Below are 13,630 nucleotides of genomic sequence, written 5' to 3'. Positions count from 1 at the left end.
CCTGAAGTGTGATCACAACAAAAACATACAGGCGGGCACATTACAAAACCCTCAGTTCTATTAACTAAACAGGACATGGATAAATCAACAAGGAACAGTTTAACACTATAATATCATCACATATTTGATTTTTGGAGATCCGCAGAGTGCAGCCCACCGCTGGAGGCTCAGTGAGGCCCTGAGGTGCTGCAGAATATCACTAGTGAAAGGTGGACCAGCGTCAATAGAGCAGAGGTTCAGTGGCTGACCAGGGGAATCCCTCCGGTCATTAATCATAGGACTGGACAGCCACAGACATGCCACTCTGAGGTGGACAGGTCTGGGCCACTGGACTACAACATGTCCTTGACCTCATCTATGTTTTTATCCACTTCATTTCAGTGATTTCTTTTTTTTTTTTTTTTTTTTTTTACTTATCTCTCTTTCTTTACCCTCTTGATAGCAGCATTTTCCCGCTCGTTGTATCACATGTTGGTGGATGAAACATGTTGTGTGGATACATTTTGACTGATTGATTAACTGCTAAAAGAAGACAGCTCTTTCTTCTGCGGATAGGACCCCGTATATCAGAGGGCAGTGTCCCAATTTAGCTTTCCACTTGTTATTGGCCCTTAAATCAGTGTGAGCCCTAAAGCAATGTTGTTCTAAGATTGGGTCATGACCTCAAGGTGGGTCACAGGAAGATTAATATGGATTATTTTAGGGGGGTTGCTTCCAAAGCCAGAACTTTACATTGTTTTATATTGTCAGAAGATGCACATGTCAGAAAAATAATTGAATAAGCAAGTAAACCGATACTGACCACTGACTTTGGAGTTATAAAGTGAGAGGAACATCTTGCCCCATTTCCATTCTCTCTCCATCTGCATCTTTTTTCCATCCATGTTTCCTCTCCTCGTGCTTTTCCTGTTATATTCCTATCTTTCAGGAGTGTTTATTCAAAGCCTGATGGACCTGAAGGCCCCCACACTCGAAGTGTTAAACTCAGCCCTTCGCCACTTTGGCAAATAAAGAAGATGAATGTGTACAAATCTGAAAGCAAACAGCCGAGATTGTCAGCACCGCGGGAACATGATAGGGGCCAAGTGAATGATGATGTCGCTTAGCTCGCTGACAGATCACTTAGTGGGCTAGTGAGAAGGCTGCTTTCAGATTTTCCTCTCTTCTCCTCTTCCTCTCCTCTCCTGGGACAGAGCTTTCATCCAGAGCCATTTTTCAGCCAATTTATTTCTTGATGTGGTCTAACCTGGGGCATCTCCCGCTGGGGAGGATTTATGTGGTGATTAATGACGGGTATTTAGCCCAGGTACCTGGGGGAGCTGGAGCCCATCTGCACAACACTGACAGGTACAACACTGCACTCCAGGACCAGACAGGACAGGACAGGCCTACAGCAGACTGGAGAGTGGCAGACAGGTGTGATCAGTGTCACTGTGCCACCACCAACCTGTGTTACATGTAGTTTATTACTGTTGCCAAGTGGTTGCTGCCTGGTTTAACCAGCTTGAAATTAAACTTTGCAGAGTTATACAAATTCCAAATATCTTCTTTCTATTTCTTTCTGCCTCCATCAGCCTTATCTGGTGTGTTTCAGATACTTTGCCCTGCATACTTCAAGAGCATCACATGAAAAAGCAAGAGGACCCGCTGGCTGAGGCCAGATGATTTAGACATCTATTATACGCTTGAACGCCCTGTCTTCTTCACTCCATCATAGACCATCCCTCAGCAGAACAGGCCCAGATGCCAGAAGGACCCTAATGAGATTAGGCTGCGGACAGGTTGGTGGCCAGTAGCTGTCACAACTACTCTGTCTATGTGTGGAGAGATTTATGTGCGTGTGTGCGTGTGTGTGTGTGTGTGTGTATGTGTGTGTTTGCATGAAGGGATACTTCAGTGTGAGCCTGCATTAGTGTAAGTGTGTGATACACAGGTCTATGTGAGTGAGTGCTCGCATGCTGCCACGTTGATGGTGATTAATGAGCGAGGTAATCCATAGTCTCGTTCTGTCAGTGATAGACACATCAGCAGACCCCCAGAGCCTGATGAACAGACTGTGCAGCTCCATCAGTCAGAGCACACAAACATAAACACACACACACACACATATAAAGGGTAACACTACTGTGGAAAACTGATGTCTACTGTGTGGCAGGCTCCTGGTTTAATTCCAGTTTAATATTGGATCAGAAAAATCAAATTATGCCCAGATAATTGATGATTTATCTTGGACAGCTAGTTTTACTTTGCTTCTGAATCATTAATTGTCCTTAACCCCTGCACACAGCTTTGTGGACACCTCAACACTAAGGGCTAAGACCATGGTAATACAATGCTAACGATAGGCTGTCCATAAAGAAGCAGTCTGTGTGCACAATGCTTGAAACCCTGTGGCCCCAGACTCCTTTGAAGCCCACTGAGATCAAAAAGCAATGCTCCATGGAGCACAGACTAGGTGAGGAGTATGGGCAGAACAAGAGACGAATGGTTGGAAGCAAGGAGGGAGGGACACAGGACAATGCCTGCGGGACAGGGCTGCTGACTTCCGAAGATAAAATCATATTTTGAGGGCAGGCGTCCAAAACTCCCCGTCTGCCTCCGTCTCCCCTCCTGCCTTCCCTCCTTTCTTCTCTGAATATGGACAATGACTGTTTGCGTTTACAGAACCATAAATCAGAGGTGCCCATTGCCACAGAGCAGCTGGCACGTTTGCCAATAATTATAATTATTAATCATGCTGATTTCACGGTCTTCAGCAGGACGGCAGGAGACTGCACGGGACAGGGTGCGGCTGGCGCCTCCGGGACCGCAAAGCAGGCTGGGAAGGGAAGGGTGGCCTGCAGAAGAGTCGGGGGAGGAGGAGGGGAGTAGAAGGGAGGAACAGTGGCAGGCATCGAGGATCATTAGAGAGCAGGAGCAAAAAGCAAAGCTGGAATAAACGGCAGTTGTGGTTATTACTGTAACTGTAAGACACCTTCACAAAGTTCGTATTTTAACGTAAACACACACAATCTTTCCTAAAATCAAACCAAGTCGCTTTTGAGTCTAAGCCTAACCAAACCTTAACCATAGCGTTGTCGCTTCATAAAACAGATTTACTCTTAAACTGTGATTTGTAACGGTTTTGAAAGGCGTAGACAAATGACTCTGTCCTTCTGATCAGGGTGTCAGACCAGAAATTGCTTCTATGCAGCAAGTTCTCCTAATTAAATGACAAAATACATTGTTTGTGGCCTTTAGAACGACATACTGAGAGATTTTGTAGCTTTCTTGATGACGTGACAATGCTTTGGTTAGATTTAGGCACGGAAATGATTTGGTAAGGTTCAGGGAAAGATGATGATTTGGGTTAAAATACACATTTATAGTTATTTATAGATTCATAGATTAGGGAAAAAAGCAGTCGTGGTCAATCGTGGTCATGCTTTTAGCTGACTGTTGGTTGGAAACAAGAAACGAACAGTGATCTCAGGTGTTGGTCTGAGGTTTTGTTGACCCATTCATTCACCCCGACCTCCTCCTTCTACGCACTTTGTTATTATATAATAACGTCACCTATCTGCTCCTGGAATCATTAGCATGGTTTTAAGTCATAATGTAGACGTACAGTAGGAATGATATTTTGGAGCGTTGAAATTAATTCTGTTGTTGATATTAGAACAGTCTCCGTATCAATGTGTTGTCGTAAAGAACAGCTGTAAACAATGCATTTTGTCACTTAATTTGAAGGACTTGTTATTTTAGAAAATGTTTTGAGCCATCTTTTACTCCCATGACTGTGATTTTCATCTTATTTTATTCATTGTGCATGAATATAAAGCTTCAGGTGATCATTCCAAACATAGAGCCCCTGGAGGACTTGTTGTTTAACTACTCACATTCATTCCAGCAGCTGTTGCCAGTTCCCTCCTCCTACCCAGGCCCTCTGCTAACCAGCTGCCTTGCAGAGCCCAGTAAAGCATAGTGAGGAACTGCCAGCTTGTGTCATCTGCCTTTCACGTCCACAATACTGTAAATGTGAGGCCGACTGTATAATTAGACGGTTAACTAGTGGAATATGGTGTTTTCCTTGTTAAAACGTGTGCGCCTTGGGAAGCTGGCCATGTGTGTGTTCCTAAACTTGTGTATGTACATATGCGCACCTGTGTGCTTTCCTCTACATGTGTCTATTTTTGTACTGTATGTATTCAGCGGTGTACTGACTTGTACAGTAGGCTATATATTGCTGGACAGATGGGTGCTGCATGGCTGTGAGCAACAGAGACTTGAACCCTGTCTTCCTGATTGCCAGTACAAACCCAACAAATACCTTGAGACCTGCAGGGTCCAGCTCTGCTCTGAGGTCAACACATGTCTGTGCTGGCACAAACACACACTGAACAGATGTATTATCCAACGCTGGGGACAAATAGCAGCTCGTAGAAGTGCCTGAAAAGTGGAGTCACTGCTTTTGGGGTAAAGACTAAAATAAGAGCACGGTAGATCCCCCGAAATGTTTGTTTACTGTAAAGGGATTCAAGTCTTTAGCCACATTTAGCTAGTTCAACGTAAGATTTAGTTCATGTTATTTCAACACCTGCTGAGTCACTGGCAAGTCAGTGCAATGCTGTGTTTGTTCTGCATCGTGCTTGCTAGTGTGAACTCTCTCTCTCTTTCATGGGTCCATTTGTGGCGATGACAAAGAGACAGTGAAAAACCTGTACGTTAATTCCGGATTTGATTCGCGATGAAGAGAAACTCACGTGCAGTCATGTCATGATGGGATTAACAGCAAATAGCAAGGACACAGAAAGTACACAAGTAAAAACAAACCCCAAGGATATACTGTATATGCTGAAAATGAATGAATCTGAATTTCAGTTTGACTCTAAATAGTTTAGTTCTGGTTTTACACCACAGTATTTAATCTCTGTCTTTCCCTCTCTGTGTCTCCACAGGAGGTGAGAAAATTGACAGCAGGTTTGATGGATGACCTCCAGTCAACTCTCCTTCTCCATCACCTCCCCTCTCCATCCTTCCTTCTCCTCCTCTCTCCGTCCCTCTCCTCTGGCTCTCCTTATCCCCTCCATGCATAACATAGCGTCCCCTGGGCAGGCCCGGACAGGGGGCCGGTCTGGGAGGCCAGACCCAGAAACAAAGCACTCTCTGCCATTCGAATGTCCTCCCCCCAGGGCGCTGTCCTCCAGGGAGAGTGCTCTCTGCTGGGCCGGGGCTGTTAATAAGCTGCTAATGAGGAAACAGACCTCTATTCTCTGCTAACATCAAGACAGATGGACGCACACGATATGTTTGTTTTAAACTTCCTTACTGTATGACGGATTAGAAGGAAGAAAAGCTCTGATTGGTCTGGGCGGCTAGAGTTGGAGGCGTGTGATTGGTAGTGATTTTTATGTCATTATCAATAATTAAAGTAAGATTAATTTTAAGAAATTAAAAAAGCAATATCATTGTGTGGTTGGTAACTACTACAAGGTCTCTCTGCTTTGTTTTCTCCTTTCTTTATGACACACAACAGCACAAGGGTCACTATTTCTCCTGGAGAAGCTTTTGTTAGCGCTTTTTACTCATCATGATTTTATCTTTTCACACTGTCTGACATTATCTATAAAAAGTAGAAAAGCCAACAATGTCTGATGAAGATTTTATTGTTCTTGCTTGCTAAACTGGCTCAAATGGAAATTTTTGAATGGGTGTTTCAGTTCAAGCTGGAGTTGAAGTGTCAGGTGAAGTTTGAGCATTTTATAATTGCACTAAAAAGACCAATATAAATAAGCATGCAATAGTTTGCAATGCAAAACGGGAGCTTTTTAAGTCAACATGAATGAGAAGTACCTAAATTGCTCATACAAAATGGAAAATTAAACATGTACTGTGCTGATGAAGATATACAGTATGATATGATCAAAAGCTCCAGAACAGCTACTAAAGTTACCTTGAGTCGAGATTGTTCTGTCAAGGGCTGTTTCCAGGGTCAAGCATGAACACTGAAACTCAACACATGCAATTACTTTAAAAACATTATCTTTACAAACAGCGTTAGAATAGAACATTCGTCTGCAGAAGAGATACCATTTTAGGATCAATCTCAGGCGTCTTTGTTAGTGCAAGATTGTTCTGCTATTGTTGCATATGATGAATGTAGCAGGCACCAAGTTTAAAAAGTTTAAAACAAAGGTAATGTCAACTTTCTGACTCACATAACATTTTTCAGGATGAAATAAAAGAGAGGATGAATAGAGAGATGGAGATAGAAGAGGTTGGTGGCAAAAGCAATGAAATGATACATTTTGAGTATTAATTAACCTGAATTTGATCCATGATTAATTGTTATGTCTTTGCCACTTTCTCCTCACCTCTGTGGCCTCCTTTCTCCCAGCTTGTCGGAGGAAGCGGCATGCTGTAAACTCTGCAGGCCAGATGTGATCCAAAGAGACAACTGATGGTATTAAAGACACCAACAGGACTGGGAAGTGTGCCTTTTCAAACTCTGCATTGTCTCCTTAGTTCCATCAGTGCAACAGGAGGACTGACAGGAGGTCCACACTCAAGTGCCACGCTCGCATTGAAACCCCATCCTCCCTGTGTCTCGACAGGAGGCCCATGCAGTGCTGTCTGTGCCAGGCAGGCAGCCTGGCTGTGTCTAGCGGTGGGAGGCATAACAGACAGGTATTGATATGGATTTCTCTCCAGTAGGCCCCAGCAGAGAGCCCGGGGACTGTTAATAGGCCTCTAACGGGATGACCAGCCCGTGGACGGCCCCCACCGACCCCCCAGCACTCATGGAGAAGGGGAGATGATAACAGATGGAGGGGGGAAAAAGGCACTCTTCCTGCTTGACGGACAGACGGAGAAAGGTGGGGATAAACAGGGGGTGGAGTAGGAGTGAGTGACAGCTCTTGGTGGGTCATCAGAAAGTGACAGTGCTCATGTGTTGGTGCATTTGCTGAGGACAACTCTTCCTTTCGGTGGCACTCTTGACTGTCTTTTTTGCACCACTGAAGAAAGTTCAAGTTATAATCATGAATTTTGAGGGACTGTTTGTAGTATTGATGTTAAAATGTACACTTTCTTTGAGATTGTTAAAGGGAACTCCTCTGATTTCATGAATCAGGGTCTGTTAAATGTCTCAGCTCGTTCAACATATATGTGAAAAACTTGTTGAAAACACAATCTCTGACTGAACCGTCGGCAGTCAAGTTTCATTGTGGGCGGCAGGTTCTGATGAGAAGAACATGTTGAATAAAAAAATCATCTTCTGCATGAATAACTATTTTAAACTGTCCAAGTCTGACTCTGGATAATAAGGCACAAACCCTGTTTTCAGCATAAAAACTTCCTCTCTGGTTGGGCTCTGCTGAAACCTGGCATTAGGCCGTTTTGCCCACAAAGTATAAACCGAGGCTTATGAATTGCAATACTCAGAGAAACTGTGATGAAGTGTTGTGTACTGCTACTCGACTGCAACAGGGTGGTAGATAGCTTGGCATTTCTCCCTGGTGGTAGTTAGTGTCATGGTTACCAGCTGCTAGATTCCAGTGCAGCATCCAGTGGCTATTAGCACAACATCTGCTGCTGCTGACATATTCAATATAGCAAATCGGAGCTCTGCCACTTTAACGACATCATGTACTACAGAGAAAGACTGCAGCACAAGAAACTTTCTCTTGTTTTTACAGAGCAGGACTGTGTGTGTGTGTGTGTGTGTGTGTCTGTGTGTGTCTGTGTGTGTGTTTTATTATTTCTTCACGCTGACTGTAATTTGATTTTATATTTACATGTGCATATTTGCTGAGATATAAAATAAATCTTGCTTTTCATCTACATATTATTACAAACAGAAAAAAGCCACTCCTAACTGCATCAAAAGAATTAAAATAACAGTCAGGAGGTGCCAGATTCATGCTCATTTAATCTGTTACCTCTAAAACATATTAGTAAAAATAGAAACCCAACAACAACAACAACAACAACAACAACAACAACAGTAACATAATAACAACAACCATTACTATATCTTGTCCTTATTATATCATCATTTAGAAGGGAAAAACTTTCATAACCATAACAAGACAGAACCATATCCATTATGGTTATATACTATAAAGTGACATCAATCATTCACATCACCCAAAAGAAGCAAACAAAACTACAAAAAAAAAAAAAACCATAATAATAAAACATGCGATTAGTTTGAGGAGATATAAAAAGCTAACTCTCAAAAATATCTGCAGGAAAAAACTGAAAACAAACATTATACACGTTCCATTTTTTTCCATACAACTTCATTTACTAAGCTTTTCATTGCTTTGATCATGATCGACTAGATTTGTAAATGTGTTTGTGTCCTGCCTTGTCTGTTTTATTGTACAGACTTTTGCTGTGATACGCAATAAAAATCTAGTTATTCTTTGAAATATGCAGTAGTCAAGCATGAAATCACTCTGTGGTAGCAGAAGGGTTCCTCTCTCTATCCTTCTTTCTCTCCCTCTCTCTCACTCACACACACACACACACACACTCACATGCTATCGACACAATTTTAGATGGTTTATCTGAAGCCTCTGACTAAACTGAAACACATAGGATTCAAATATTACAGATGTTCAACAAGGTTTAATGACATGTATGAATTTGAAAATAATCGTTTTCACCTACTGCAACACACACACACACACAAACACAGAAACACACATGCACGCAGGAGACACACACATCCCCCAGCATATCACTGTGTCCTGTCTGATTGGGTGAGGTCTCGAGGGAGTCATTAAGTACAAAGCGTTAACATCTGCCAGACATTACTGAGCCAGAGCAGTTGTGATTTGTCCATATGATGACTCTGGCCCATACAGACATTGTTTGTGTGTGTGTGTGTGTGTGTGTGTGTGTGTGTGTGTGTGTGTGTGTGTGTGTGTGTGCCATACAGACATTGTGTGTGTGTGTGTGTGTGTGTGTGTGTGTGTGTATGTGTGTGTGTTTCCCTGGCTGCCCACTGCTGCTGTCACTTCTGGTTTCACACCCATGATAATGCCTGTTTATAATTAGAGCTGTGCTTTCCTCGTGTATTTCCCTCTCCTTGCCAGTGCCGTGTTCACACCGCTGAGACGTGTCGAGCAAGGAGTTGGTGCAGACTGGTCGAGACCGGCCGTCTTTACAGCATTGTGGTGAGATGTTTTACTCAGTGATCTTTGTGCCGAGAGTCTGGTTTTACTCGGCTTTGAGCAGCGGACACTTTTCCTTACCAGCGCCAGGGTTGCTCCAAATTGATGGAGACCAGAAATGTATTTGTATGGTTCAGAAAAGCAATTGGCTCATTGTGAAAAGCAAGGGTGAGCTTAATGGCCTCGTCACGCCAGCTCAGGAAATGTACACAAATTTTTCTGTTCAAGTTCAACTGTGGTGAACTTTGTCACGTGAATTTGTGCCTCTGACCAATAACAGGCTCACTTCAAAGTGTTGTCCTTTAACTTTATGAAGAATTAATAAATTAAAGCTAACAAATACATTTGGCATCAAGTTGTAGACTTCCCCACCAGTGTGCACATGATGAACTCAGCCTGAGTGAGATCTAAAGGAGCTATATGTAAGTTTTTTTTTTTTCTTACATAGCCAATGTTAGCGTTAACGGCTGCTTGCTGACCAGTCCAGAAGTAACGCTGCGAGCTCAGCATCAGACTTTAATCCTTTACTCACCAAGAGCTGTCTCCAGCCATGTGAAGCAATGACAATGTTGACTCTTGTTTTGCTACTATTTCTATCACTTTCTTTCTTCTACTGAAGTTAGCATGCTAACCAGCTAGCTTTGGCCTGGCTGGCCCGTCTCACCACTTTCCAATAGTGAGTGATTGTAGCGTCCAGTCTGCCCTGAAGAAGTAGCACTGCTCAGACTTCTGGTATTGTAAACATAACAATGGCTGAAGCTCTGTGTAAGCGGTAATCACCACCACCTCTGGGCAATAAACCACATTTGGCAGCAGAGAAAATGTACAAATAGCCCTTTTAAGGGAATGTAGTTTGACATTTAGAGAAATAGATAAAAGATAAAACTGATGCTACTTTCATGTCTGCGTGTTAATTATGGAGTTAAAGCCAGGAGGTGATTAGCTTAGCTTAGCATAATGACATGGAGTAGAGGAAAACTGCTAGCTCGGCTCTTCCCACAGTTTGAAAATATGCCCAGCAATCGAGCCATAATGACTAATTCACACAACGTTTCTTGTTTGCTTGATCCATATGCAAGCAGAAATATACAAAACAACAATTTGTTGTGCAACAGCCAGACATGCAGATAAACTGTCGTTCACCAAGAAATATTTAGTTAGAGCACATAACTCCCCCTAAAACCATTTCTGTTTGTGTACGGCTCAAACAAATGAGATATAACATGTTAATTAGTGGGTAGGTGTAATTTTAAACTAGACTAACAGAACAGCACAGACACAGACATGAGAGTTTATTCCTTTAAATTGACTGCAAATTGGCCTGATACACTGAAGTTAACTTAATTTAACTGATAATCCCTCAGAGAAATTAAAAAATACCTAATATTGAATATTTTGGTTTGGTGACATATTGATAAAACACAAGATGTCAGAATATATAGAGTAGAATGCTAAAGTCCTGGACTTATCTCTATCATTGTGCCCGGTGTTTTCACGGTCCATCAACCCTTATTAAGACACAGAAAGCTTCCCATTTATAAGACATACTGGAAACTGAGAACTAAAATCTGGAAAATTAAATCATAAATTAATCATCATTATGTTCTTGTGTTTGGTCTCTATTGGTCAGGCTGGTTTGTTGTTCATGGCTGTTTATATGTATTTTATGCCCTAATTTACAATATTAAATGTCTCTCTGTATGTTTTGATGGCGGAGGGTGACATTTCCTTTGGAGAGACAATAACATTGAATTACATAAAGTTAAGTGAAACTACATCATATAAATAGATGTAACACACAGGTTCCAGCTACACACACACACACACACACACACACACACACACACACACACAGAAGCTGATATGATCTCTGAGGTGGTATAAATGTGTGTCTCCCTCTGCCCTCTCCACCAATAACCACCCCGTGCAGAACGTCAGAACGTGTTGACGCATTATTAACATGTTTGTTTGTTCTCCAACAAGCTGTCTGGGTGTTGTTAACGTGGATATTGATCAAAATCACCAACTGTGACGAAGTCCGCCTGGCAGCACCATCACTGAGGTCCGAGCGTGCCAGCTGAATCCAGGCCAGAGGGAGGAGGCTAATGTCTGCTTTAACATCACTGCCAGCTCACAGAGAGGGTTAGGTAGCGGGCTAACGCATGGGTTAACAGCACTGCCAGATCACATACTCAGAGACAAACCTGAGCAAACGTACTGAAAAGGTTGGGGTGGAAATCCTCAGAGAAACCCTTAAAGGTGACTGAGTTTCTTTGTTGGAAACCGGTTCAGATGTACTTCTGTCAGGTCATCTGGCCAGTGAAAGTGAAGCAACATCTGGACAGAGTGAGAGAGAGTGAGGAGGTGTAATGTATATGTTACTTCTGCTGCCAACTGATGGATGATAGACAAAAAGGTTAGACTGGCTGCAGGGTGTAATTGTGGAAAAGTTGAAGGGGTGTAATGTCTGTTTTCACACCGCTGCTAACAGAGCTGAGAGTGCGATTCCCTGAGGTCTGTTTGAATCCATCTTTTAGAGTTCAAAAACAAAAGAAAGAAAGAAAGAATAGCTCAGGTCACCTCAGTCACTCACTTTAAATAGAAGAATTTAGTTTTGATGTTGTTTTAATGCTGAAATTTGAAAATAGTCCGTTATATTTCAATTTGTAAAGCGGTAAAATCTGGGCCCTGTACATACGCAGCCTCAGTGGACCCCTTTCATTTTTAATACAGCCATTGTCACGCCTGAACAAATGATTAAATCCACAAATAAACGCATGCACCTGTAGTGGTTTTTATGGTCGTCAGTAGGAACACATTTAACAAAGTCTGCAGAATCTGAAGTCTCAGCATATTACTTTTATTACCCTTTTCTCAACATACTGTGTGAAGCTTTTACTATGAGCTACTGCAGTATTATAAAATATTGATTATGTCATGTTTTTTTTTTTAGGTCTTCATACTTGAACATAAGATAAAGGTTTGAAGCCATTTTTACTCTGGCCCCTATACTGAGAACAGTTTACTGAAGTATTGTATTTCATTACGAAAAACAAATGAATAAGGCCACACTTTAATCATGTTTTGTCTGGAGAATTAAATGCTGACCCAGTCTGTCGCAACACAGAAGTAGCATAATAAAACTCTGGAAACCTAAAGGCACAATTGACATATGTAGAAAAAACACATAACCAGCATTACAGGTGCACTCACTTTAGGTTTTACCGCTGTGGTTTAGTTTATATAATCTGGCGGAATACGATGTTATGAAAACCAAAATAATAAATAAAAATATGGAAAGCTGTAAAATACTCAATTCTGTAATATAAGCCTAATAATACACAGTGTAATTTCCTGATATACAAAATAACAAAGTCCTTTGTTCTCTATTGTTTTTGTAAGTCGGGACGATGTATTATCACTTACTGGTGTAAAGTCACAGGCTGTTTCAATCCACAGTGGAAGTGATTTCACAGCAGGCAAAGGCAAAAGGACATTTGTCGGCTTTAATGACCATTAACTACTAAAAACATTTACTGTATCAACCACAAAAGGACACCATGTTGCCTTCAAAGCCCCAAAAAACTTGGTCCACATTCAAACTCCTTTCATTTCAAAACTTTTTTGTCCCCTGTTTTCATTTCGTTTCCACTGAAGAAACATTATCAAACACGTTTTTATTTCATTTTGGACTGGACCGTACAAAGACGTGGTCTGATCTCTCTATTTGTGTTGTCTGTTCTTGGCTTCAGTCGTGGCTCGCTCTCCTCACGACCATGTTTCACTTTGTCGCCCGGCTCTCCCTGCTGAGAGGGGACTGTCACCCAGCACTGTGCCAGGCCTGGGGCTGGCACACACACACACACACACACACACACACACACACACACACACTGCTCTCCATCGCCTATATTTAAGGGGGAAAAAAATAGTTCTCCTGCTCTGTTTTCCCTGTGTCATTGTGCTGAGAGACTCGTTCCTCCGGGCAGATTTGAAGCATGTGGTGGCCAGAGATTTAGATAGATATATCTCTCCCATTAACATCTGCTCCCCTGGCCTGCTCGGCTCTTTCCAGAAGGCCACCGCATACACACCCACCCACACATACATATATATATACACACACACGCATTCACGCACGCACATACACTGCGGTTCATCCATGGTTGACAATCAAGGACAGTTGGTTTTGAGCAGTGTCAGGACAGTTAGACTCTCACGGGGAGTCTCCAAACTACAGGCGACTGGCACACAGACAAACACTCAGAGAGCACATTTACGGCCAAACACTGAACGCCATCTGTCAGTCACTGTAGGAGGATATTACTGCTGACACACACACACACACACACACACACACACACACACACACACACACACACAGGGGCACTTTCCGTCTGGCTGAATCTGTATTTATTACACAAAATTCACACCAAAAATGGCTTGTGTGTGGACAAATCAAAGTGTGT

The 13,630-nt window shown here is 42.3% G+C and overlaps 1 long non-coding RNA gene across 1 annotated transcript in view; it reads left to right on the top strand.

The window, feature by feature from the left end:
* LOC130181284 (uncharacterized) overlaps window positions 1-5,616 on the top strand; it is a 33,452-nt gene extending 27,836 nt beyond the window's left edge. The window contains exons 5-6 of the long non-coding RNA XR_008829557.1: window positions 1,595-1,781; window positions 4,938-5,616. This is a non-coding gene — a long non-coding RNA (uncharacterized LOC130181284). The remainder of the gene's footprint in view (window positions 1-1,594; window positions 1,782-4,937) is intronic.
* Window positions 5,617-13,630: the final 8,014 nt, after the last annotated feature.

The sequence above is a fragment of the Seriola aureovittata genome, chromosome 14, assembly GCF_021018895.1.
Source record: "Seriola aureovittata isolate HTS-2021-v1 ecotype China chromosome 14, ASM2101889v1, whole genome shotgun sequence".
NCBI classification, from domain to species: Eukaryota; Metazoa; Chordata; class Actinopteri; order Carangiformes; family Carangidae; genus Seriola; species Seriola aureovittata.
The sequence above is the reverse complement of the archived record's forward strand: the minus strand, read 5'-3'. Positions and strand labels throughout refer to the sequence as shown.